This window comes from Bos taurus, chromosome 12 (assembly GCF_002263795.3).
Source record: "Bos taurus isolate L1 Dominette 01449 registration number 42190680 breed Hereford chromosome 12, ARS-UCD2.0, whole genome shotgun sequence".
NCBI lineage: Eukaryota > Metazoa > Chordata > Mammalia > Artiodactyla > Bovidae > Bos > Bos taurus.
In genome coordinates, this window is record NC_037339.1 from 8,280,886 (window position 1) to 8,307,820 (window position 26,935).

General features: G+C 36.7%; 1 long non-coding RNA gene across 2 annotated transcripts in view; it reads right to left on the reverse strand.

Annotated features, from left to right (window-relative positions):
• Positions 1-26,935, reverse strand: part of LOC112449117 (uncharacterized) — a 146,003-nt gene that overhangs the window by 16,106 nt on the left and 102,962 nt on the right. For both annotated transcript variants that reach the window (XR_003037609.2, XR_009496653.1), the window contains exon 4: positions 16,709-16,884. This is a non-coding gene — a long non-coding RNA (uncharacterized lncRNA). The remainder of the gene's footprint in view (positions 1-16,708; positions 16,885-26,935) is intronic.

The following is a 26,935-nucleotide window of genomic DNA, read 5'->3' on the forward strand; positions in this document are numbered from 1 at the left end:
TTTTATATCCCCTTTGTATGCTAAAGAGCTTTCATATGGTTTAGGTTCATTCTTTGACCCTAAAATATTTTCCCTTGAAATCTACCTGTCAGAAATTCTGCAGTTATATCATTTTATTTGCTAGTATTAGCAGAATAAGTTTAATTTGTATTTTATAATTTCAAACTAAATGAGTCTTTAGAATTTAGGCATGTGCCTTGGTAACAGAATGTAGCTATTATAAAACAAGCATTTTAAAATTGAAAAATTTATATTAGAGTTACTCTTAAATGTACAAATCAGTCTAGAAATTTATTTGTTAAGTGAGTAAAAAATTCAACTGTCACCTTCTTATTTACGCCCTATTTTTTAAAACCTCATCATCTGGTGAAAAAACTTGAAAATATGAGTGTTTTCTACTTTTAACAGCTTTAATTGCTGAGGGTAATGACTCTGAAAAGAGATTATATTTTTATTGCCTGGGATGGTCTTCCAATGCAGAATTTTTCAGCATAGCAGTGCAGGTCCTGGGGGATTATGCTAATGGACTCTGTTGCCACCAATAAACACCTTGTTGAATTGGTAGTTACTTCATAGAAAAAAAAAAGAAGTCACTCTTTAGACTGAGTCTTTTAAATACACTGTGAAATGAAGGGTATGTAAGCTTAAGAGCAATTATTCCCATTATGCACACTTTTATGACTCAAGATATTGAGATAACAAGGAAAATATGTAAAATAGGCATGAACAGAAAGCTCAGCAAAGATGAGATTCTCACTGAGTATAATAGATCAAAAATGCAAATAGGTATATAACACATTTGTAAAATTTTTTAAATTGATCATTTTATACAATACAGAAATGTTGTATTAATTGATATTTAATTTCATCAAGTGACTAAGTTGCTTCTAATGGCAGATTATGCATTATTAGGGAGGGGAGATCATTTCTATTTTATATCAAGTATGTAGGTAATGTTATTCAGAATACATCAAAAAATCAGAATTTTAACATTAATAATAAATCTCTACTAGGTAAGGGAAAAATAGCAAGTTATCAATAGGACACTAAAGTCTCATGAAAGTCACTTTCTGGATGATCTGATCATCTTCCATTATGTCATCTCTCTAGCACTTTTTAATTAAAAAATGATAAACATTACCCCATGTTCTGTTAAATGGAATGTATTGGAGCACATAGAGTTGAGAATTTTCTTGCACTTCAATCATACACTTATAAAGGGACTGTAAATTGAAATCTGGGTAGAGGAGATTTTTCAATATACAGTTATTTAATATTGGAAAAAAGTGATAGAAACGGTTCTGTTTATTTAAGCAAAGTTCATCAACAACCTAAATATTTCAAAATTATTAGTCAACTTAAAAATTGTGATAACATATATTTGAGAATTTATAAAAGAAAATCATTCAGCTTACTGAAGACTGCAAAAATGTCAAAATTTATTTATTTATTTATTTATTTACTCTTGACATAGTACTCATACTAGTATTTTGTGCAGCAAGTTGCCAGAAATGTAGTGGCTTAAAACACCTATTTATTATCTAGCAGTTTCCATAGGTTAGGAGTCCAAGCACAGCTTGTTCAAGTATTCTGTTCAGAACTCACAAAGATGCAAAACGGTATCAGTTGCTTTCTCATGTGGAGGATGGATTCTGGAAGTATTTTCTTCCAAGCTCATTCACATGGTTAGCAGAATGTACTTCCTTATGATTATGGAACCAAGGCCCCAGTTTTCACTGGTTGTGGCTGTCGGTCATCACCATGTCCAAGAAACTGCCTGCACTTCCCTGCCAGGAGGGAATTTCCATCAGCATTTTCACATCTCTGTTTAGTTCTCTGAGGTCAGCAGGAGAATAACCCTTAGACAATCTGGCAAGATGGAGTTTCATATGTGCATTGTAATTTAATCATGGGAGTGACATACCATTCCCTTTGTTATACTCTGCTTGTCAGAAGCAAGTCAAAATTTCCATCCACCCTCAAGGGGATGAGCTTATACAAGAATTTGACACATTGGGGGTTACCCTAGGGTGAGTCCACTCAGAGTTCAGTTTCACTCATAATCTTTATACATATTATATTATATATATTAAGAACATATATGATAAACATATTAAAATCTTTGTATAATTTATATTACATAATATATATAAATAATGTATAAATAGAAATTATAAATAAAGTTTTGTATAGTAAAATTTTTATCTGTAATAAAATCAGCCCTTACTTAACAAGACTCTTCAAAACTCTTTTGAGTAAGTTATCAATAACCACTTTGAACATCAAATCATATGGGTTAAAATAAATGCTTAGAATAGTGTTTTGAACATGGTAAATATGCAATAAATGTAGTTTATCAATATTATTTTGTTTTAATTATATTAAATATTATTGGCATCTGGTCCCATCACTTCATGCAAATAGATAGGGAAACAATGGAAACAGTGACAGACTTCATTTACTTAGGCTCCAAAATCACTGCAGATGGTGCCTGTGGCCATGAAATTAAAAGATGCTTGTTCCTTGGAAGAAAAGTTATGACCAACCTAGACAGCATATTAGAAAGCAGAGACAAAAGGTCCATCTAGTCAAAGCTAACAAACGTCCATCTAGTCAAAGCTATGGTTTTTCTAGGAATCATGTATGGATGTGAGACTGAGTAAAAAGACCGTATAAAGACTGAGTGCCAAAGAATTGATGTTTTCAAACTGTGGTGCTGGAGAAGACTCTTGAGAGTCCTTTGGCCTGCAAGGAGATCAAACCAGTGAATCCTACTATGACAGGAAAAATAATGGTGAGGTTGGGGTGACAGAAAAATTAGCAACCAAAAACAGGACAAAGTTTGAACTACTTGACTGGAAAAAAGAGTGCAGGATAACATACCAGACATGCCTTATATTCTGTGGGGATTCACACAGGGCTGGTTTTCTTAATTAACACAGACTTGCAAGGCAAAGAAAAAATATTTAGTCAGAATGATTAAAAGATGGTTTCACAAAGACATGTAGGTAGTATTGGGTTTGTCTTTGGGATATGCTCATAGTGAGTGGCACTTATTATCTGTCCTCGAGATGAGACGTGAGAGAAGATAATTTTCCTGGACTCACCAATGTCAGCTTACTATCAGATCAGATCAGTCACTCAGTCGTGTCCGACTCTTTGCGACCCCATGAATAGCAGCACGCCAGGCCTCCTTGTCCATCACCAGCTCCCGGAGTTCACTGAGACTCACATCCATCGAGTCAGTGATGCCACCCAGACATCTCATCCTCTGTCGTCCCCTTCTCCTCCTGCCCCTAATCCCCTCCAGCTTACTATTAATGGGGGAAAAAAAAGTGCAAAGGTACTACTCAAAGGCAGGTAAGGGGAAGAATGATACTCCATTCTGTATGTCCTTGTGAGGGTTAGTTGCTCAGCCATGTCCAACTCATCGTGACCCTGTGGACTGTACAGGTCCTCTGTCCATGAGATTCTCCAGACAAGAATACTAGAATGGGGTAACCATTCCCTTCTCCAGGGAATCTTTCCAACCCAGGGATTGAACCCAGGTCTACCACATTTCAGGCAGACTCTTTACCATCTGAGCCACTAGGGAAGCCCCTCATTATTCCTAGGCAGTTGCAATCACTTCTAGTTAAAATCTATCTCCCAACATTGTTATTGTCAAAGAAATTGTAAACAGGCAGTGAAAATAAAGTACCCAAATAAACAACTCAAGCAATAAAATTGGAAACCTTTCTTAATTTTCAGCAATTCTTGTCAGTTTTCAGAGGTTTTCTCCCAGGTAGTTCTCAACACTGAAGAAATGTGTCCTGTATTGTGAGTTCTTGCATGCACTACTGAGCTTTCAGTTGTGACTATACTTATTTGTTAATTTACTATATATCACTGGGGTTATGACTGGATGTAATGCAGAGAGATCACTAACAGGTTTTCTTGTAGAACCAGGGACATTTACAGGTAAGAATGAGCTTACTCTTAAAAAAAAAAAAAAAAATAAAGGAAAGAAAGAAAGAAAAGAATTGGATAAATATAAGTAAAATTGTGTGGAAGAAAGCATCCCAGAGGGAGGAAAAAAAAAAAAAAACAAAACAAAGCATTAGAATGTGCAAAGTCATGGAGACATAGAAATAAAGGTGATTTTTAAGAAGACAATTTTAGTGGACTGATATGTCTGGAAATAATCTGATAGTTTGATAATGTTTCAGGAGCATGAGGCTAAGAGAGAGAATCTTGGGCCAAAATATTGATGGCTTTAAAGAGATGAATGCTTGAAACACAGAAATAACAAACTAAGACCTACATTTTATAAACATCTTATCTGTCCTTTGGGTCAGGTGCAATGACATGGGTTCCCGTGGAAAGACGGTGCAGCAAAACAGGTGAAAAATTGAAAGGAAACCATCAGTATAAAAAAGAAAAAGCTCAGTTGGAACATATTTGAGACATTATTTTAACATATATTGGTGGCTAATTTATATATCTAAGAAAGGAAACAAAATTTGTCTCAAACTGCACAGCCCAATAAGATTTCCTAAGCCACATGTGGCTTTTTACATTTAAATACACATTAATTAATATTAAATCAATTTAAAACTTAAAAGTTCCTCAGTAGCAGTAGCCACATGTAGAGTGTTCAATAGGCATATTTGGCCAGTGGTTACCATTTTGGAAAGAATAGATATTATACAACACTGTTATATAAATCCCAGATAATGTGTTTGATAGAAGAAGCACATAAAAAAATTAAACATGAGAGATAACATAATGAAATGAACGATTATAGACATGTGTGTTTGAGATGAAATTTTCTCTTTTATCAATAATATTTCAAGATTTTTATTCATATATCTATGGTTTTATTTTAAAATGATTGATCCATGTGGAATTTATTTTAAGCAATAATGCTTTTAAAAATTTAGCTATATACACACATGGGAAAAAAGAATTAAGATGTTTCCTCAGTTTTATTGAATATATTGTTGTTGTTGATTTAAGCAACAACAAGAACAACAAGACAGTTTTCATACATTTATATGAAAAAGAAAAACAATAGAAATTGTATATCTGTAAGCAAAATAATATACTAATTCCCAATGAATATAGGGAAAAATCAATAACACCATTTTTCTCAAAACTATACTGATTGAAATAAATGATTCAGGTATTATAATAAGTCAAAAGCAATTAATGAAAATTCATTGTGTTCTAAAAAAGAACAAAATTTTCACATGTATATCTATATGTATATCTATATGTATAATGTGACTAAATGAAATAAATTAATCTAAGAGAATTAACTGACATAGCATTCATGACCAGATTAGTTTAATTGAAAATTAGTCATAGATAAATTGGGAAATAAAGTGGGGTCTTGACTATTGGAGAAACAGCTTATATAATAGAATTGATAATAATATGTTTAATTGTTAATTTAAGATTTTTTATATAATCTGTTCCTTAAGAATAAGTATAATGAGCAATAAGTAAGGAGACAATAATTGCACCAGTAATTTTAAAAACTGAATTTAAAGAATTACTTCCTTATAAAACATTGTCAGGAGCTTCCCTGGTGTCTTTGCGGTTAAGAATTCACCTGTCAATGCAAGATATGTGGGTTCGATCCCTGGATCAGAAGGATCCCCTAGAGAAAGAAATGGCACCCTACTCAAGTATTCTTGACTGGAAAATCCCAAAGACAGAGGACCCTGCTGGGTTATAGTACATGGGGTCACAAAGAGTCAGACATAACTTAGTGACTAAACAACCAACACAAATTGTTGTCATCCACAAAAAGAAAGCCTAATAAAGTAAATAAAAGACCTCTAAGGAATACAGGAATAGCCTATATACAAAGTTTCTACTTCCTCTAGGACTAAGAATCAAAAACATGGATGTAGATCATATGTTAGGGTGTGATTAAACCTCTGTAAAGTACAGAACTCCAGGACAGAAATGTAAGAGCAGGTCAAAAGGAAGAATTGCTGGAGTGCTAGGGAAACTCAATAAGGATCTCAGACTTTTGTTGGTGGATATGACATAGGAGGGAAAAGCAACACACCAGGACCAGGAATGGTGTGATGACTCACCTAGAGCCAGACATCCTGGAATACGAAGCCAGGTGGGCCTTAGAAAGCATCACTACGAACAAAGCTAGTGGAGGTGATGCAATTCCAGTTGAGCTATTACAAATCCTGAAAGATGATGCTGTGAAAGTGCTACACTCAATATGCCAGCAAATTTGGAAAACTTAGCAGTGGCCACAGAAGTGGAAAAGGTCAGTTTTCATTCCAATCCCAAAGAAAGGCAATGCCAAAGAATGCTCAAACTACCGCACAATTGCACTCATCTAACATTCTAGTAAAGTAATGCTCAAAATTTTCCAAGCCAGGCTTCAACAGTACATGAACCACTAATTGCCAGATGTTCAAGCTGGATTTAGAAAAAGCAGAGGAACTAAAAACCAAATTGTCAAAATCTGTTGGATCATCAAAAAAACAAGAGAGTTCCAGAAAAACATCTATTTATGTTTTGTTGACTATGGTAAAGCCTTTGACTTTGTGTATCACACTGAACTGTGAAAAATTCTGAAAGAGATGAGAATACCAGACCACCTGATCTGCCTTGAAAAGTCTATATGCAGGTCAGGAAGAAACAGTTAGAACTGGACATGGAACACCAGACTGGTTCCAAATAGGAAAAGGAGTATGTCAAGGCTGTATATTGTCACCCTGCTTATTTAACTTATATTCAGAGTACATCATGAGAAATGCTGGGCTGGAAGAAGCACAAGCTAGAATAAAGATTGCTGAGAGAAATATCAATAACCTTAGATATGCAGATGACACCACTCTTATGGCAGAAAGTGAAGAGGAACTCAAAAGCCTCTTGATGAAAGTGAAAGAGTAGAGTGAAAAAGTTGGCTTCAACTCAACATTCAGAAAATGAAGATCATGGCATCTGGTCCCATCACTTCACGGGAAGTAGATAGGGAAACAGTGGAAACAGTGTCAGACTTTATTTTGGGGGGCTCTAAAATCACTGCAGATGGTGACTAAAGCCATGAAATTAAAAGATGCTTGCTCCTTGGAAGAAAAGCTATGACCAACCTGCTGCTGCTGCTAAGTCACTTCTGTAGTGTCTGACTCTGTGTGACCCCATGGATGGCAGCACAACAGGCTCCCCCATCCCTGGGATGCTGCAGGCAAGAACACTGGAGTGAGTTGCCTTTTCCTTCTCCAATGCATGAAAGTGAAAAGTTAAAGTGAAGTTGCTCAGTCGTGTCCAACTCTTCACAACCCCACGGACTGCAGCCTACCAGGCTCCTCCACCCATGGGATTTTCCAGGCAAGAGTACTGGAGTGGGTTGCTATTGCCTTCTCTAATGACCAATCTAGACAGCATAATAAAAAGCAGACATATTACTTTGCCAACAAAGGTCCATCTAGTCAATGTTACAGTTTTTCCAGTGGTCATGTATGGATGTGAGAGTTAAGACTATAAAGAAAGCTGAGTGCCAATGAATTCATGTTTTTGAACTGTAGTGTTGGAGAAGACTCTTGAGAATCCCTTAGACTGCAAGGAGATCTAATCAGTCCATCCTAAAGGAGATCAGTCCTGAACATTCATTGGAAGAACTGATGCTGAAGCTGAAACTCCAATACTTTGGCCACCTGATGTGAAGAGCTGACTCATTTGATAAGCCCCTGATGCTGGGAAAGATTGAAGGTGGGAGGAGAAGGGGAAGGCAGAGAATAAGGTAGTTGGATGGTATCATCGACTCAATGGACATGAGTTTGAGTAAACTCCAGTTGGTGATGGGCAGGGAGGCTTGGCATGTTGCAGTCCATGGGGTCACAAAGACTCAGACACGACTGAGTGACTGAATTGAACTGACTGAAGACAAGAAGAGTAGTTCCTACTGCTGCTTTGTTCTCCAGTTCCCTCCATTGACAACATATAACATCACATTTTTTACAGGTGTTGGGCTGCATCTTACAGGCCTATAGGCCCCTTTGCTTGCTCAGCTTCAAGAACTGAAGGAAAAAGCCCAGAGTCAGCAAAAAGGACACCAATGGACAGGAGGTCTGGCATGTCTGAAGCAAGGTCTTGGAACAATACCCTACCTTGTGCAATGAATGGCAGGGCATGGCGGCACTCTTTACTCCTGGGAGAGGGGGACACTGCAAGTTTTAGGAGGACTTTATGTCAGTTGGTTCATTGGTTATCAGCGAAACTAACAGAGGTTAGTTCTCACTGCCCTGTTGAGAACAATCATTAGCTGGAGCCTGGGGCAAGTATGTAGGAAAGTCAGTCAAGTGAGTAGGGTGTAGATAAAGCAGGCAGTGGTCAAGCAGGGAGTGAAGACAGAGCAAGAGTACAGCCATCTTGAATGGCCTGACTATACACAGGGTACAACTTAATTATCAAATAACAGGTCAAAGGAAAGGGAATGTGGAACACAGAGGTAATAATTTGATAACTGTTATCATCCACCGTGTTTGCTATTTAGCTTCTTTATGTACACTTATATTCATATTTGAATTTCAACATAATAAAATCACTCTTGTTCCCACTAAGCAAAGCATACCATTTGCTACCATTTATACAAATGGAGTTCTTATCTCTTCCCCAAAATGAGAAGATTGAATATTCTCTTCTTTAAAGAGTAATTTTAATATCCAATTGTATGTATGTAAAATAATAAAGGAAGGAGATAAATGAAGAACATAAATAATATATAAAAATATATTTCATACATTGTTGTTGTTCAGTTCCAAGTCATGTTCCACTCTTTGTGACCCCACGGACTGTAGCACATCAGGTCTTGCTGTTCCACACCATCTCCTGGAGTTTTCCCAAGTTCGTGTCCATTGCATCGACGATGCCATCCAACCATCTCATCCTCTGTCCCCCTTTTCTCCTTCTGCCTTCAGTCTTTCCCAGCATCAGGGTCTTTTCTAATGAGTTGGACCTTCACATCAGGTGGCCAAAGCATTGGAGCTTCAGCTTCAGCATCAGTCTATCCAATGAGTATTCAGAGTTGGTTTCCTTTAGGACTGACGTTTGATCTTGCTGCCCAAGGGACTCTCAAGCATCTTCTCCAGCACCACAGCTCAAATACATCAATTCTTTGGCACTCAGTCTTCTTTATGGTCCATACATTAGTAATGAAAAGACCATAGCCTTGACTATATGGACTAGCTTGGCAAATTGATGTATTTGCTTTTTAATATGCTATCTAGGATTGCTATAGCTTCCCTTCCAAGAAGCAATCATCTAAATTTCATGGCTAAAGTCACAATCCACACTGATTTCAGAGCCTAAGAAGAGGAATTCCATCACACTTTCCACCTTTTCCCTTTCTATTTGCCAGGAAGTGATGGGACCAAATGCCATGATCTTAGTTTTTTTTTTTTTTTCTTTAATTTAAATTTTAATTTGGCTTTTTAAGAAGTTCTTCAAGAAGTTCTTTAGTACTCTTTGCTTTCTGCCATTAAAGTGATTTTGTCTGCATATCTGAGGTTGTTGATATTTCTCCTGGCAATCTTGACTTCACCTTGAAACTCATCTGCCTTGGCATTTCACATGATTTTCTGCATATAAGTTAACAGGGTAATAATAAATAGCTTTGTTGTACTTCTTTCTCAATTTTGAACCAGTCAGTTGTTCCATATAAGGTTCTAACAGATTTCCCAGGAGACAGGTAAGATGGTCTGGTACTCCCATCTCTTTAAGAGTTTTCCACAGTTCATTATGATTCACACAGCCAAAGGCTTTAGTGTAGTCAATGAAACAGAGGCAGATGTTTTTCTGGAATTCCCTTGCTTTCTCTATCATCCAGAATCTGTTGGCAATTATGTCTTGGTTCCTCTGTTTTTTCTAAACCCAGCTTGAACATCTGGAAGTTCTCAGTTCATGTAAGGCTGAATCCTGGCTTGAAGGATTTCGAGCATAACCTGACTAGTGTGGGAGATGAGTGCAATTGTCTAGTACTTTGAATATTCTTTAGTACTTCCCTTCTTGGGAACTGGGATAAAGATTGACATTTTCCAGTCCTGTGGGCACTGCTGGGTTTTCCAAATTTGCTGACATATTGAATGAAACACTTTAATAGCATCATCTTTTAGGATTTTAAATAGCTCTGCTGGAATTCCATCACCTCCACTAGCTTTATTGACAGAAGTTCTTCCTAAGGCCCATATGATTTCACACTCCAGAATGTCTGGCTCTGGGTGACTGGCCACACCATTGTGGTTATCCAGGTCATTAAGATACATATATATTTTACAGTGTACAATTCTGTGTATTCTTGCCATCGCCTCTTGATCTCCTCTGCTTCTATTAAGTCTGTACCGTAGCTGTCCTTTATTGTGCCCATCTTCAGGTCAAATATTCCTTTGATATTTCCAATTTTCTTAAAGAGATCTCTAGTCTTTCCCTTTCTATTGTTTCCCTCTATTTCCTTGCACTGTTCATTGAAGAAGGCCTTCTTTCTCTTTGCTATTCTATGGAAGTCTGAATTCATTGGGTATACCTTTCCCTTTCTCCCTTCCTTTTCACTTCTCTGCTTTTCTCAGTTATTTATAAAACCTACTCAGAAAGCCACTTTGCCTTCTTGCATTTGTTTTTCTTTGGGATGGCTTTGTTCATTGTGTCCTGTACAATATCTCTGTCTATAGTTCTTCAATCACTCTGTTTACTAGATCCATCCCTTGAATTTGTCACTTCTGCTGTATACTCATAGGGGATTTTATTTAGGTTGTACCTGACTGGTCTAGTGTTTTTCCCTGCTTTCTTTAGTTGAAGCCTGAATTTTGCTATGAAGAGCTGATGATTTAAGCCATACATATATACACAGGCAATTATACAAAGTTATTCATCTTTAACGTAATTGAGCATAAAGTCATAGTTGGTATCATACTGTATTCCTTTTACTGCTTTTTTCTATTTAACTCGTTCTCAGCAATAATCTAAGCTGGTGTGCTTTGCCTGGTGAAATGCCTCCAAATTTTCCTTCTGAAGAGCTGAGTCCTGAAATATCCTGCATTTTGTGGTTGCTCTTTATGATTAGGCATGGGAGTGTTAACAAATATCCTAGAAAAATTCCTAGGTAACTCATATACTAATTTGCCAATTTCTCTTTGCAATATCTGAATTTCTTATCAGTAAAGGGAATCACTCATCCCATTGAGTAAAATAACTCCTTCCTGTCTGTTCATTTAGTGACTGATGTAAGAAAACCACAAAGACTAGTGGTAGTCTTATCTTCAAATTCAGTAAAACATTGTCAGTTTGTGGAAACTTCCTTGGAAGCTTGGAAACTGAACTTTTCTTGGAAAAGTTTTCAAACCAACAGAGAAAAAAAAAAAGCTGTCAAATAAGGATCAAAAGTTCTATGAATGGATTCTTAGGTATAGTGATGAAAAAAGCTACTCCCACTTCCATCCCTTGATTCCAGAACCAAGATATACTAGTTATGGATGGAAACACTATATATTTATAAAACTTTCTGCTGAAAAACATGTATTACAAACTGTAAGACAGAAAACCATCCTTTCAGAGTATTATCTCCTGTGTGTGTGTGTGTGTGTGTGTGTGTGTGTGTGTATGTTAGTCTCTCAGTCATGTCCAACTCTTTGTGACCCTATGGACTGTAGCCACCAGGCTCCCCTGTCCATGGCATTCTCCAGACAAGAACACTGGAGTGGATTGCCATTTTCTCCTCCAGGGGATCTTCCCAACCCAAGGATCGAACCTGTGTCTCTTATGTCTCCTGCTTGCAGATTCCTCACTGCTAGTGCCACCTGGGAAGCACTGTCATCTCCTAAACTGTGCTATAACCAAGTCTTCATCAAGCCATCCCAACTATCTATTAGGGCAAATTTATCTGGATATGGGTTTTATGGTAAAACCAGTTAATTCCATTTCTTTAAGCCATTGCTATACTTCTGTGAAATAATTCCCTTGGCTAGAAGCAAAGTTGTGTAGAATACCACGTTATTGCATTACATGTGTCCACAGATGACAGTGGAAAAAGTGTTTCAGCCAAGAAAGATAGTACAGCAAGTATACAACTGCAAGAGTATACCTAGCTTGGGAGATGATGATTAATTAGGTACACTGAGGCAAAACTGTAACCAGTTACCAGTGTGTCCTTGCTGTTCTTTGTAATAAACTGTTGGACAGTATTTTCCATGAATATTTGCATGCTTCTACATGGCCCTCCTTTCTAAGTGAGGAGCATTTTTGAATAGTGTAGGCAATGGAAGTTAGAGATAATGTATCACTCTGAAGAGGTTTAGAGAATTCTCCCTGGAGCTATTTCCTTACATTCGTGTTGATATCTGACTGTTTATGGGTCAAGAAGAAATAAGGGGTGATTTCTTGGGGTCTTAAGAAGAATTTCTACTCTCTTGCAAGTGTTTGCATCAGGAGAGATTATCACAGTGTTTTCAAGCAAAGAAAGGCTAATTTCCTCCAACAAAGGTGGTCAGTCTATCTAAATGGAACAAGAAAGCTTAAAGTTAGTAATAGGTTAATATTGTCAGTTTCTTCTCAATGCAATCTGTTCATAGGATTAAGCTCCAATTTAATAAGATAAGAAATGAGCTGAGCGCAGTCAGTTATAACTGTCACAGAATCAGTTCAGTTCATTTGCTCAGTCGTGTTCGACTCTTTGTGACCCCATGAACCAGGCCTCCCTGTCCATCACCAACTCCCGGAATTTACCCAAACTCATGTCCATTGAGTTGGTGATGCCATCCAACCATCTCATCCTCTGTCGTTCCCTTCTCCTCCTGCCTTCAATCTTTCCCAACTTCAGGGTCTTTTCAAATGAGTCACAGAATAGGACTAATTAAAAAAAAAAAAAAAAAAAGAATAAATGCAAACAGCTATCACATAAGCTGTCACAATACATAAGCTATCACAATTGCCCACATGTTTGGGCTTCCCTGATGGCTCACTGGTAAAGAATCTGCCTGCAAGGCAGAAGACAATGTGTTTGATCCCTGAGTCGAGAAGATCCTCTGGAGAAGGAAATTGCAACTTACTTCAGTATTCTTGCCTGGAGAATTCCATGGACAGAGGAGACTGGCAGGCTACAGCCCACAGAGTCGAAAAAGTCAGACACAACTGAATGACTAACACACATCACATAAGATTGTGCCAGGAAAATAAGTTAGTTATTTGATTATTTGGCTCAGAAACAGCTGATATTTCACTCTACCCCCATTGCTCATGAAAGGTAATTTATTAATACATTCTCTGTCCTTGAAACCCTATTGGGATGCACATATAATCTTTTTCAACAACACACTATAGGTACAATTGCAATTTCATGCCTAAAATAAAAATTATATTGTGAGTTGATATAAGAAAATATGTTTTAATATAGATTGATGACATTTAATAAAAACAATCATTAACCCATAATAGGATATGAAGAAGAATATTATACTTAACACAATTTACCTTATACAGAAATTGAAGAACACAGGAAATTAAGTCACTGACCCCAAATCACTAAATTATTTAAGAATTAAATTCTCATATGTTGACTCATTGCTGACCAGCATTTATTACATTTTTATGATAATAGCTATTTTTCAAGGAGGGTATGGCAACCCACTTCAGTATTCTTGCTCAGAGAATCCCCATGGACAGGGAGCCTGGCAGGCTGCAGTTCATAGGGTCACAAAGAGTCAGACACAACTGAGCGACTAAGCACAGCACAGCACGGCTATTTTTCATGCATTAATTTCATTTTTCTCCTGAAGGACAATGGATAATAATGATCATATTACTGTGTTATATATAACATTATGATAATCTCTGTCTTAAAGTCCATGGGGAAAAAGATATATTCCAGTGTTGGGGAAATATACATGTTTTGCAGATAATTGGGCTTACCAAATAAATAATTTTATCTTGTCAATTGAAAATAAAAGGCAAAATATTTCCACCTCATCCTTTAGTCCATCTGCCTTTTTCATGCTTTATTGCATCAACTGTTCCAGTCTTTCTCAGTCATTTTTTACTTACAAAAATATTTCACATATTCTTCTGTGTTAACCTAAGAGTCTCTGACATTTATATTGCTTCAGTGCTTATCTTACTAGGTTAAAAATTGACAGCAAATATTGTCTGAATACTGTCCTTCTGCCATCCCACTCATGTGTGACACCCATTTGTTATCCTGCTGGATACTGGCGCAGCTTCCTGCTGTGAGTATTCAAAGACCTGTCCACCTTGAGGTTATGATGCAAAGTAACCTAGTCATTTTGTATCCATCCATGTTCCTTTGGTCTCTGTCACTTCTTAAGTATTCTGCTAACATCGGAGCTTGAGTTAAAATGAGATTATATTATTTGTGACCTGTATGCTGTTTTTTTATGATATTGTTGATGGACTACTTCTAAACCAATGTGACTAGTAATCATAGTCATGACAATAATTTGTGACCAGAATAAAAAAAGAAGGAAACGGATGATTTTCTTACCATTAGAGCATCTTTTACTCTTTGCTGTTAATTGTGATCACATGCTCATTCTAGTAGGTATTTCCCCGAAAAAAAATACAGATAAATGAAGGGAACTGTAGCCCCTGGTGGGGCTTTATCTGTGCAGTTGTCTTTCTATCTATACAGTTGTCTGTACAAATACAGTTGTCTATCTTTTGGGATTCAGGGTGAGAGAAACATGAGCCAGATTATATAAAGGTTCTTCACTTCAAGCTTTTATTAATGATCTGGCAACCAATAACTTTTTAAACCCAAATTGACTTAAAATGTAATTTTTCACATTAACCTAACATTACAAGGCCAATTTTCCAATTTCAGTTGAACTTTAATATAAGAAAGCAATTATAGTGACAATAATAATAATAATAATAATTGTAAACAAGCAATGAATGAAGCTCTATGCCAAATGCTTTCCATGGATTATTTCACTGATGCCCATTAGCCTACTGTTACTTATCAAGAAACTGAGAATAAGTTGTGTTGAATAATTTATTCAAAATGATCATTTATGAGGAAAAATATTATAAATATATATATATATTTATATATATATAAAATATAAATATAAAAATATTATAAATCCATGAACAATTCCACAAACAGAGAGTGTTCTGATAGTTTCTCAAGACAGGGGAGATGAAGCTTGGGAACAGCAGGTGTAATCTGTAAAAGTAGTTGGGTCATTTTACACATAAGAAAAGTAGACATTAGGAAAGTAACGATCCTAACTATGTATCAAGATCACCAAAGTGAGTCATTACATAAACAGAAGCTTGAACAGACCTTGAATATTGTCTTTATAGAGGGAACAAATCAAACTAGTTTCTCTGACTTGCTAAATTGGGTTAAGCAATTATATATCAGTACAAAAATTAACAGAAAAAAACTGCTGTCCTCCACCACTCTATTTATATGCTATAGCTTTTATGTACAGGCATTTAGTCAACTTGAACTGCTATAAGCCTCCTAGAGTGTGGATCATGACTGTCTCAGAACCGATTAGTAATGAGTCTTATGTCTTTCAGTCACTTCTTTAATAACCATGTGTCATACATAGACTAAGAGCTTTACACATATTTTCATATTCAGTTCTCAGAACATCCAGAAAAGGTAAATTTCCTTATCATCAGCTGAAAATAGGAAAACTTATGTTCCATGAAGTTAAATAACTCATCCAAGAGCATCTTGCAGCTGGTATGTACCAACCCTGGATTTGAGTGGAATTATTTCCGTGAAAGTCTTGGATCTTAGTAACCAATGTATAACATTTCCTCTTTAACTGCCTTGAAGCAAATCATTGTTATTGTGATAAACATATATTTTTGTCAAAACTATATACCATATTCTTCATATAAAAAGTCACATGCATAAATACATTTGATAACATATATTACTATAGAAATTTAGTTCCTTTTAGAAGGAAGAGTTATAATGATAGTCCATGAAGTTTCTAGATTATCAGACTCTCAATAAATATTGTTGGTGTTTAGTTGCTCAGTTGTGCCCCCTCTATGCAACCCCATGGACTGTAGCCCACCAGGCTCCTCTGTCAATGGGATTTCCCAGGAAAGAATACTGGAATGGGCTGCCATTTCCTTTGCTACAATAAATATTGCATTATAATAACAGATCCTTTAACAACAAAATGTTTATTATCAGGCAGTTAAAAACCAAAACAGCGGAATTCACTTTAATGCTGCTTTATGCTAACAAGTTCTCTTTCTCATTTGGTTTTGATCCACACATATTGTTGCTGTTCAAATAGAAAGACAGATGTTACAGGACAATTTACATTCATAGGTAAATTTAATTTACACTATGCTGGGGTAAAAATATTTGACAAATTCCTTTAATTTTTTGAGTATATGGAAATGTATTAATCAGAAAAAAATTCTATCTAGACTGACAAGTCTTTGCATAGAGTAATCTGGAATACCTGCAGGGGGTGGGGGTAGGATTGGGGATGATCTGACCTGCTTTTTAATATTATAGTGATGTGTGATGCAATTAAATACAACTTAAATGTGAAGTTCCCCGGTCAGCTAAGGCAGAGGTTTTTTTTTTTTTTAGATATAAAAACACTTGGTCTCCGTGTCAAGAGAAAGAGCTCCACATTGCTTTGAAGCACCCCTGGCAGTTGATAATGGAGAGCTGTTGGCAATGATTATGGAGGCAGATGCTTACCTGTACTCCCACAGTGTACAATCTTGGCTTGATGACAAGGTGAGGAGAAGGAGAAGCTGTCACAGAATGGGGGCAACTGGCAGCTGAAACCCTAGCAGGGAAGGGTAAACTGGCCGCCCAGGGCTGCTTGCTTGACTGTGGCGGCTCTCATCAATCACGCCAACATATGCAGCTGCCTGAAAATAAACAGGCTTCTCAGACAGGAGACAAAATGTGGCAAATTAAAAGCCCAATAATTTAAACAAATCCATTTCCAGTTTCACAGCAAAGATGGATGGAGGAATTGTGCTGAGAGACCCAGACTCCTGATGAATTGATAAAAGTTAGTGATACATACAAATGTCCTCAGCTTAAACATGCCAATTGTGAAATAAGATCTCTGTATCAGTTCTTTTAAAAGGTTGCTTTCTAAAAAATACAGGCATGGCGTATTTTTTTAAAAATCTATCAATTATTACCTCCTAGATTTTTCTACATTTATTCCTTAAATAAACTTTGCAATTCTAGGTACGCTACTGAAGCATATGTCTTCTAGTTCTCTCCAAAGCCCCCACTGAAACCAGTGGGAATTTGGCTGCAATAATGACTGTATAATTATTCTCGTAGTGTTAAGATGACACTTTTTATTTTCATTTCCCTTTCCCTATTAATCTTTCTATTAGCTAATCTTGAAAATGTTTATTACAATATTGCTTCCATGTATTATTTCATCATCACAAACTCATTTAACTTTCTTGACTCTCTTTTAAGTTAATATTAGCCTATGTCGACTCCTTCCTGTATTTGTATATATATTATTCTTGTTCCAAATATTCTATTCTAATTCCTTAAAGTCCTGCAGCAATCTCCTATTTCACATCAAGAAAACAAATTACTTGTTGTCCTTCCTTTTTGGCTTAAAACAGACTTTTCCCGGGAACTCTTGACTAATAATCACAGATTCCCTAAGGTTAAATGATGATGAACTCCACCATTAGAGACTTAGTCACTTTCATTCCTTGTTAGCACCTCTCTTCTTGAGTCCATTCTGTATCCGTCGTCTAATTTAAATTTATCTAAAAATACCAAAGAGCTCATGTCCTTCTCACTGATGTGCTGCTTGGTATTCATATGCTTCTGATTGCTACCCAGTGCCCTCCAGAGCACTGAGGGGTCTGATGAGACAATATCAGAAGGTGGTGATTTTCTTTTTCAAATCTGACAGTGGTGCAGAAATTAGAGAAAGACAAAACTAGCCTGAGGTCAGTGTAATTCTCTCGACTCTCAGACTCATCTCCTTACACAGGTGGCATTACAGCTGCTGCTATGTCTGCAGGGGAATCAGATTTGCTGGCAGTCCCTTTCACAGCTGGCGGCCGGATGCAGGGACATGACAATCAGGTTCGACACAGCTAAATGGGGAGCATCCACCTTGCCTTCCAAATGTCTGCTTCTCTGCAACCCACACTACAAGATGGTTTATTTTTGTTTTTGTTGCTGTTACTGTTGTCTTTTTAATCATAGCTGAGAGTTCAAATTTCTCCTCACCTAGTAAATTGCTTAAAGATCTGCTATCCCATTTCACCAACTCTCTCCACCTAAAGGACAAATAGACATCTTTTAGAAATTAATTTAGCTCAAGATTTTTAATGATTTTGAAGTGAATAGTTCTTTTTAAGCTTTCTTCAGAATTTGTAATAGCTTGGGGATAATAATATATCCCCAAGATAAAGAACTTGGATTTTAGTGCATTGGCATTTCACTGTAGCAATTACTGTAAGAAGCTTTGGAAAAATGCTGTATTTGGGGCAAGGGAAAGAAGAGATGAATTCAGTAACTAAGACAATGACAATGACATTTTTGCAACATCCAAAGGTAATACACATACATATGGGTACTCTAGTTTTATTTACTGTCTTGGACATCTTCCTAGTACGTATATATCACAGATTCTTCATTGCTTACATTGGATTTCATCTCACTGTCAGATGGTTGCTATAGTCATTTTAGAATCCCTGGGAATAATTGTCATAAGCACATTGACAGACATGATTTTTTTCAGCCCTCTAATTCAGTACTAGTGGTAATCCGGGTTTCACAAATCTGTCCTTTATCACAATTTTCCTTTGACTTCAAAGAATGTCCACGGTCCATGTACACTCTAAGCTTCATTAACTCTGATGGCCCTGCCATATGCTTACAACCAAAAGGATATTATGCACATAACTTAGCCCAGGCATAGGTTAAAGCAGTTACTAAGTGGTGACTTGCATATCACCTTCTATCTCTAGACACTTCAGCATAAGCATTTTTGCCACATTTTGCGTGACATATAATAAAAAACTCATGAACTGGCTCTAAGCTACAATGCATAAAAGCCTACTATAATTAATTAGGTTGTTATAGCAACACCTTTAATAGTATTGCTTAACACCCAAAGGATACAGTGGCGTGGGGTAAAGCATCTAAAAAATAATTTTGTCAATTTAATCTTCAACCATTCTCATCCTTTATTTCCTTTTATTTTAATCAGCCCCCCCCCCTTTATTTAGATCTCTCCATTTCTGCGGAAATTGACTAGTCAAATCTCAACAAAGCAGCAGGTCTCAATATCAGTTTGTTTGAATATTGAGAAGCTAGCACTAGTTTTTTTTTTTGTCATAAAAAAAACAAACAGTTTTTACTCCAGTTAAAATGAACTTTTTAATTTATCATGATTGCAATATAGAAGGAAACAGCATGCTACCTTTGATTACCAGTAGTCATTTCCCTGTATCCATGGTGCACCATTAGAAGAAAAATAGCATTTTTTAATAACAAAATCTATGGGACTACCCATACGTGTTATTGTATTTATAGAAAGAAAAAATCTGAGTTGGAAAGGAACTTATAGGCTATTTAGTATAGCCCTTCTAATTTATATGTCGAGAGACAAGGAGAAAGAAATATCCAGAGGTCTCATAAGTAGTTAACCCCAGAACTGGGGTGTGAACCAAGGTCTGTCTTCCATAATCAGTATATTTACTGTATAATCAGTATACACCAGATTACAAATGGCCTTCTATTACACAGTTCTAACACACACAACATCATTTTTAAAGATATAAATTTAAGGAAAGCTGTATGGTAATGCTAGCTTAAGTGCATGATAATCTTGCTTACCTGGTGGTAGAAAAACTATGCTAGTGAGTCAATGCACAACATATCTGTCTATATACTAAAGTGGGATGAATTTCAAGTGAAATTGAGTATGTGAGAGGAAAAAAAAAGTCTGGAACAGGCAGGAACACTTCAGCATTGGGAGAGTTTGAGAATACATGAAAGTAGAAGTCTTGCCATATTAGAAGAATCATAGAACTCTAGAGAATGGTCACACGTGGATGTTGGCAGAGCTCCAAGTCTAGGAATCTGGGAAGATGCAACATACTGTGAGAGCCAAGAGTCAGGATTCTGGAGCTGACATCACAATAGAACTAATAGAGGTGGGAGAGATGGAGTTAGAGATTAGCAGGCATAAACTAGTAGATATAGGATGGATAAACAAGGTCATACTGTATCACATTGGGAACTATATTCAATATCCTATGATAAACCACAATGGAAAAGAATACGAAAAAGAATATATATACATACATATATAACATATATGTAACATATATACATATATAACATATGTATACACATATATAACATATATGCATACATACATATATATATATATATAACACTTTGCTGTACATCAGAAATTAACACAACAGCATCACTACAAACAAAGCTAGTGGACGTGATGGAATTCCAGTTGAGCTATTTCAAATCCTGGAAGATGATGCTGTGAAAGTGCTGCACTCAATACGCCAGCAAATTTGGAAAATGCAGCAGTGGCCACAGGACTGGAAAAGGTCAGTTTTCATTCCAATCCCAAAGAAAGGCAATGCCAAAGAATGCTCAAACTACTGCACAATTGTACTCATCTCACACGCTAGTAAAGTAATGCTCAAAATTCTCCAAGCCAGGCTTCAGCAATACGTGAACCATGAACTTCCAGATGTTCAAGCTGGTTTTATAAAAGGCAGAGGAATCAGAGATCAAATTGCCAACATTCTCTGGATCATCGAAAAAGCAACAGAGTTCCAGAAAAACATCTATTTCTGCTTTATTGACTATGCCAAAGCCTTTGACTGTGTGGATCACAATAAACTGTGGCAAATTCTGAAAGAGATGGGAATAGCAGACCACCTGACCTGCCTCTTGAGAAACCTGTATGCAGGTCAGGAAGCAACAGGTAGAACTGGACATGGAACAACAGACTGGTTCCAAATAGGAAAAGAAGTACATCAAAGCTATATATTGTCACCCTGCTTGTTTAACTTATATGCAGAGTACATCATGAGAAATGCTGGGCTGGAAGAAGCACGATCTGGAATGAAGATTGCTGGGAGAAATATCAATAACCTCAGATATGCAGATGACACCACCCTTATGGCAGAAAGTGAAGAGGAACTCAAAAGCCTCTTGATGAAAGTGAAAGAGGAGAGTGAAAAAGTTGGCTTAAAGCTCAACATTCAGAAAACGAACATCATGGCATCCGGTTCCATCACTTCATGGGAAATAGATGGGGAAACAGTGGAAACAGTGTCAGACTTTATTTTTCTGGGCTCCAAAATCACTGCAGATGGTGACTGCAGCCATTAAATTAAAAGACGCTTACTCCTTGGAAGGAAAGTTACGAACAACCTAGATAGCATATTGAAAAGCAGAGACATTACTTTGTCAACAAAGGTCCGTCTAGTCAAGGCTATGGTTTTTCCAGGAGTCCTGTATGGATGTGAGAGTTGGACTGTGAAGAAAAGCTGAGCACTGAAGAATTGATGCTTTTGAACTGTGGTGTTGGAGAAGACTCTTGAGAGTCCCTTGGTCTGCAAGGAGATCCAACCAGTCCATTCTGAAGGAGATCAGCCCTGGGATTTCTTTGGAAGGACTGATGCTGAAGCTGAAACTCCATTACTTTGGCCACCTCATTTGAAGAGTTGACTCATTGGAAAAGACTCTGATGCTGGGAGGGATTGGGGGCAGGAGAAGAAGGGGACGACAGAGGATGAGATGTCTGGATGGCATCATTGACTCGATGGACATGAATCTGAGTGAATTCCGGGAGTTGGTGATGGACAGGGAGGCCTGGCGTGCTGGATTCATGGGGTCGCAAAGAGTCGGACACGACTGAGCGACTGAACTGAACTGAAGTCAATTATACTTCAGTAAAAATGAAAATTAGACACAACAATAAAATAATAGAATCCTTGGAATTGGGATTGAAAGAGGCAAACAGTAAATAAGAGCCTTAACCAATTTCCTTGCAATAGCAGGTCCTGGCAACATGTCTGATCACTATACAGGGTTAACAGAATCCACCACACAATTTAAGGGGCCCGATGCAAAATTGTTCAGTCATTATTAGGAATTTCAAGATGGTAACAGCAGAGCTTTAAAGCCAATGTGAAGCTGTTCTAAATATTAGGAATCTGAAATATACAATTTATAAAATTTCTTGTAGCTAGAATTCTGCATATGACTTTGTTTTGCCAAATAGATGTATTCATAATCGATTAAAAAGCCAGAGGTAAGGCCAAGACTTTTGCCTATGCTTTCATCACTCTAGTATCCTTGCCTGGAGAATCCCATGGATGCAGAAGCCTGGTGTGCTGTAGTGCATGGGGTCTCAAAGAGTTGGACATGACTGAAGTGACTTTTAGCATGCATGCTTGCACCTTACATCAAAACCATTGGTTCTGCTCTCCAGCTGCCTTGCTATTGAGAAGCAAGTGTTAGAGTGGTGAAGCTTTCACTTCAATCGTAATCCAAGAGGCTGCTTCAGAGTATTTGCTCTGTTAGCAGATTATTGTTCAGCTGTATTAGGGTTAGTCAATGCGTTTCAGACTAGAATCTGCTGCCTCAACACTCCTAAAAATTTTGTGAGCATCTAACGCCATAGATCTCTTCTGTAGAAAGTACCTATAATGGTTTTTGTTTTTCACTGAACCGCACATAGGTCAATCAAATTTAGTTGATTCTAAAGTTGAGGATAAAGGTTTCCTACCAATAATTTTGCAACAGAGATTCTGGTAAGCTTTTTTTTAATGCATAAGCATACAATGTATAAGTGTACAATGTCAATTTACAGTCTCAAAAAATGTATTGATGGCCAATGGCAGAAGGACAGGGGAGGTTTTTAAAAGAAGTACATCTCTCATACCAGGTATATAATTTTCTAGGGCTCCTGTCATGAACTGTGACAAATTTGGGAGCTTAAAATAATAGACATACACTCCCTCAAATCTGAAGAGCCAAAGACTAAAATCAAGGTATCAATAGGGTTGCTTTTTCTCAGAGGCTCTGAAGGAGAATCAGTTTCATGTCTCTCTTATATGAGTGAGTGCAGGCAACCCTTGGCCGTCCTGAATATGGAGAGGCATCACTCCAGTCTCTTCCACCATTTTCATATGGTCATCTTCCTTTTGTGTCTGTGTCTTCTACAGAAGCTCCGGGAGTTGGTGATGGACAGGGAAGCCTGGCATGCTGCAGTCCATGGGGTCTCAAACAGTCAGATATGACTGAGCAACTGAACTGAACTGAACAGAGTCCATATAATTTACGTTGAGTACTAAAGAAAAACATTAGGCTATATGAATCATTATGGTATCTCCATCTCTAGTGATAAATTATTTTATTCCTGTTTTATCTTAAAAATGTTTTGTGTGTAATGTTTTGTTTTTATCTTTACTACAATCTTATGAAACAAATAGACACTAAAGTCCCCCACCCTGGTAAAAATTTTAGTGAATTTGAGAAAATTGTGTAGGAAAAAAGTATGTGGATGAAGGGAAGATACCATGATACGCTACATACCATGGTGAGAGAATGTATATCGTCTTCTCTTTTACTAGGCCTAATAGCCAGAGAACAAGATGATATTTCCATGCCTCTTCTCTTATTTGACCTAACAAATTAAATAAAATCAATTAAATACACTATTACTTGAAAATAAAAAGTAATTCATAAATTAATGTTTTTGAAACATAAAAATATCCACCTAATTGCCTTTGATTATATTATCCTTCCAATGCTGACAAACACCACTTCCAGTACTAAGTAATCAGAAAGCATAACTTATTTATCACACCAAATGTAGAAAAATACTCTAAACTAGAGGCAGCAAAGGAGTGAAGTGAATAAAGACAGAGATAGGGCCTTACCTGAAATGTACTGGAAATGCCCTTTACAAGCTTTCTCTCACTTATAGCTTTCTCTGCTATAAGTTGTCAACGAGTCCCAAAGTATCCTTAAAGCACCTGGTATGTATCCTTGAAATCTGTAAATTTACATTAATTGGCAATCTGTCTCTTCTCTTTGACTATGACTGAATTGAGAGTAGAAATCTAATTGCTTTCTATCCATCTAACCACCTATCTTTCACTCTTTATTCCTTCTCTCCCTTTCTCCCATCTTTCCTTTCTACTTGGGTACACTTGATAACTAATATAATGCTTAGCTTTGGGATGGTAATTCTGAAGCTGTAATATTTATTGGAACCATCTAGAGGTGATTTTAATAATCCCACCAGCATTTAGTAGGACTAGAGTTGCACATCTGTGAGTTACCAGTTCTAATAAGTTTATAGGTGATTTCAGTTCTGCCTTAATGGGCGCTACACATTGAGAACAATGCTCTAGCTTATAGATAGTTAACAATAAATGTTTACTTAATAAAAAATTAGACTCCTACACTAGTGTGCCCCACACTGCAATTTCCTCCATTGCTGATGGAGGCTTTGGTCAATTTGATGATCAACTCTACTAACTGCTTTTAATGATTTCTGTGAGAAGGCATTGAATTAAATATATCTGTCTTTCATGTAGACTTTATATACATATCTGTCCTTTATGTAGATTTCACAGTACTTAGTAGGATAATATCAGACCTAAATTAGATAAATAGATTTATTTTATAAGATCAAGGCCAAAGTATAAAAATTATCCTCAAAGGTCTATGAGTTTCTTTAAAAATAGCCACAAAAGGTAATACATCTGAACATATGATTTTTACATTCTTGCTTCCATTAATGTGTTTCTGGTTTGTTTCCCTATGAAACTTGAGTATCAGGCTAGCAACACCTGCTGTAAGTTTGTTCTTGTTTACTAAGCAAAGCTCTTGATCTTTGCCTTTTAAACAGCTCATTCAGTAAGCAGAGAGAGAAAATTCAAGTTTTATTAGAGCAGGGCTAATATATTCAATGCTAACAAAGCCAAGAAAATAAATCCCATTTCAAAATTTTCATTGAGGAGCCAATTGCTAAATATTCATTTCCACAATTTTTTAAATTTGTGTATTTACATATGAATAGTAAAACTGGCCATCAATAATTATGCATAACCTGATCCAATGATTGAAGTCATGATATTCAACAAACATAGACTACCATGTGAGGTCCAAAATTCAAATTCTCATCATGAATTTCATCACAATTATTTGTTCATAAGGACTAGAGAAAACTAAACATGTTTGGAATTTCTAAAGGACTTTTCATGAAAAATGAAGATAAACTCAACCTTTTCCCCTCTGATTTTATTTATTATTTTTCTTCAAGCTATTTTACATTCTAAATGAAATCTCTGTTGATTCTTATATACTCTTTGAGAATAGCTTACTTTCTCATTAAGAGCTGACTTATTAAGACTTTGGTTCTCAATTTGTGCTGCCTAAGAATCACCTGCAGGACTTGTTAAATCAGAGTGTTGGGACCCAATAACAGATTTCAATTCACTAGGTCTGGGGCGGGGGCAAGATATTTTGCATTTCTAACCAGTTCCCAGAAGATCTTAATGATGCTGGGAGATGAATTCTGAAAAGTATTCACAGCTTATTTTATAAATGAGTGCACTTTGCTTCTTAATTATCATGTTTGTACAAATCTTTGCACAAATTTTGCTCTTTTACTATTTAATTTTTCAATTATTTTATTGGATACAGCTGATTTTCAATGGTGTGTTAGTTTCTGCTATACAGCAAGGTGAATTAGCTGTCCAGCAAGGTGAATCAGTTGTCAGATCAGTTCATTCAATCAGTTGTGTCCAACTCTTTGAGATCCCATGGACTGCAGCAAGCCAGGCTTCCCTGTCCAACTCCCAGAATTTACTCAAACTCATGACCATCGAGTCAGTAATGCCATCCAACTATATATCCTCTGTTATCCCCCTCTCTTCCTGTCCTCAATCTTTCCCAGCATCAGCATCTTTTCCAGTGAGTCAGTTCCTCACATCATGTGGCCAAAGTATTGGAGATTCAGTTTCAGCATCAGTCCTTCCAATGAATATTCAGGCAGGACTGATTTCCTTTAGGATGGACTGGTTGGATCTCCTTGCAATCCAAGGGAATCTCAAGCATCTTCAACACCACAGTTCAAAAGCACGGTCAGGATGGGGAATACATGTACACCCATGGCTGATTCATGTGAGTGTAAGGCAAAAAACACCACAATATTGTAAAGTAATTAGCCTCCAATTAAAAAAATAAAATAACAATAAAATCTACATGCAAAAAAAAAAAGCATCAATTCTTTGACACTCAGCTTTCTTTACAGTTCAACTCTCACATCCATACATGACTACTGGAAAAACCATAGCTTTGACTAGACGAACCTTTGTTGGCAAAGTAATGTCTGTGCTTTCTAATATGATGTCTGTACTGGTCATAGCTTTTCTTCCAAGGAGCAAGCATCTTTTAATTTCATGGCTACAGTCACCATCTGCAGTGATTTTGGAGTCCAAAAAAATTAAGTCTCTCATGTTTCCATTGTTTCCCCCATCTATTTGCCATGAAGTGATGGGACCAGATGCCGTGATCTTAGTTTTTTGAATGTTGAGTTTTAAGCTAACTTTTTCACTCTCCTCTTTAACTTTCATTAAAAGGCTCTTTAGTTCATTGCTTTCTGCCATAAGGGTGGTATCATCTGAATATCTGTGGTTATTGGTATTTCTTCTGGCAATCTTGATTCCAGCTTGTGCTTCATATAGCCTGGCATTTCTCATGATGTACTACTCTGCATGTAAGTTAAATAAGCAGGGTGACAATATATAGCCTTAATGTACTCCTTTCCTGATTTGGAACCCATCTGTTGTTATCAGTTATAATTTTAATCAATTATATGTATACATATATCCACTATTTTTTAGATTCAATTCCCATATAGGTCAT